The sequence below is a fragment of the Phalangium opilio genome, unplaced genomic scaffold (assembly GCF_054372755.1).
Source record: "Phalangium opilio isolate 3A_F unplaced genomic scaffold, DU_Popi_V2 ptg000009l_1, whole genome shotgun sequence".
Classification (NCBI taxonomy): domain Eukaryota; kingdom Metazoa; phylum Arthropoda; class Arachnida; order Opiliones; family Phalangiidae; genus Phalangium; species Phalangium opilio.
The window spans coordinates 15,062,191-15,064,129 of NW_028324146.1; the positions used below are offsets into that span (position 1 = coordinate 15,062,191).

General features: G+C 31.9%; 1 long non-coding RNA gene across 1 annotated transcript; it reads right to left on the reverse strand.

Moving 5' to 3' along the window:
• Positions 1-576: 576 nt before the first annotated feature.
• On the reverse strand, positions 577-1,555 carry LOC149716478 (uncharacterized). Its single transcript, XR_016369428.1, has 3 exons — positions 1,150-1,555; positions 923-1,078; positions 577-855 (listed from the first exon to the last, which is right to left on the reverse strand). It is a non-coding gene; the product is annotated as an uncharacterized LOC149716478 (long non-coding RNA).
• Positions 1,556-1,939: the final 384 nt, after the last annotated feature.

Consider the following 1,939-nt stretch of genomic DNA (forward strand, 5'->3'; position numbering starts at 1 on the left):
CATTTTCAATTTCCCAGACTTCTCCCAGACTTTTCAGGCCCATTTTCAATTTCCCAGACTTGTCCCAGACTTTTTAGGCCCGTTTTCAATTTCCCCTGAATTTTTAGGCCCATTTTTAATTTCCCAGACTTTCCCCAGACTTTTTAGGCGCATTTTCAATATCCCAGACTTTCCCCTGACTTTTTAGGCCTAATTTCAATCGAAAAAAGTTATTAAATGAATAAATCTATACGGTTATTAAATCCATCTCTTTGACATTTGGCTCCGTTAATTTCTGAAAATTTACAAAAACTAGTGTATTACATATTTAACCAAAATGTATGTTAATTAACCAAACAAAAAAAACCTTATGAAATAAAGAGCTTGAGAATGGATCCCCTTAAAACCAGAACCAAGACCTGTAAGTGTTATAGTTTGAAACAATTTTTGAAAATGAACACTTTCGTTTCATTTATATTTACCTACGATAATTTCAGAATCAAGGCTTAGTTGCAGAACCACTGTAACACTGAACAGTGTGTTACACATTAAACATAAACCAAAATAAATATAATTTGAACTATATATCGTGTTATAAACGCCTTTAAAAAAAACGTGCCCTCAAAATACAAAAGCTACGTTAGTATGTCGAAAATTAAGAAAACATGTTAGAGAACCAATGAACAGCAATCTTTTGCACGTTTAATACAAAATTTAAATTTAAATAATGCAAATATAAAATGTTATTAAATGAAAGACTATATACAGTTCTGTTTGTCATTATTTCCCTTGAAAAGTTGCCGCTAGCGTTCAGCCAGCGGAGGGTTCATCATCAAGGTGTAAAATTTACCACTACAGCTGATTGATGTGTCCTAGCTGTCACAGATAATAATGTAGTAATTAATTGATCTACCAGTAAGATTAATAATTAATTTGAACATACCAACAGTATTCGTAATGTCTAGCTTTTATCTCAACCGAAGTTAATGTTGCCTATTCCTATAACAATAATAACATCAACATAACGGCAACGCTACCTTGACCGAGGCTTAACGAAATTAGCTTAGCGAAATTCGTTAATAATAAAATATTCTGTTGGCTTTTAAATTTAAAATTAATTTTAGTAAATTTCATTGACGTTTTTTGTTGTGAAAACCATAAAAATCATACCTAATTAGCCTCCAGTTTAATTCCAAATCCAAAATTTTAATTTTAACCGACAGCTCAAACGCCATGTTTTTCTTGCTTAATATCCCGCTAACGGCGTGAATCACGACACAAACGCCGTAAGTCCAATATAAAAAATGAGGGCTAAAATGCTTGTCTCTAACAGTGGTAAAACGCCGTAATTCCAATACCCAAAACAACGTAAGTCAAAGTATGTGTTAATAATGATAAAAATCAATACTTAAACTTAATTTATCTTAATGAAACTAAGGGAAGGCACATCTATGGACTGTTATCTTTAATTTAAGATGGTTCCCAAACGTAACGAATGAATAGTTTTCTTTATACACGATCCCAATTAAGGTCATTTTTCAATAAAATCCCATGTTATCTCTATGGAACAATATAGTATTTTTCACCAAATGTCTGATTAATTTTATGGATTCTAAAACCACCCTTAACAACTTTTTTCTTTATAGAATTAACTATTAGTTGGATCCCTTTGAAATTTTAACCACAAAATTAGGGCCCGAATTTTAGTTCACTGGCAAAATTTCAAAGCTGCAAACACAATACGAAAAAAGTTACGGCCAATCAAAGAACCCTCCTTTAGCATTAGAGGCAGTATCAAGTCTTATCTAAGAGAGCGACCGCTCTCCTAGAATACTTTGAATTTTTTTACAGCTAAAAATGTCCAAATTGGGCAACTCACAGCATTTTTCTGGATATAATATAATTTAGCTTAATGGATTGAGAGGAAAAAAATCGGTTCGATATTCTAATCAAGAATTAA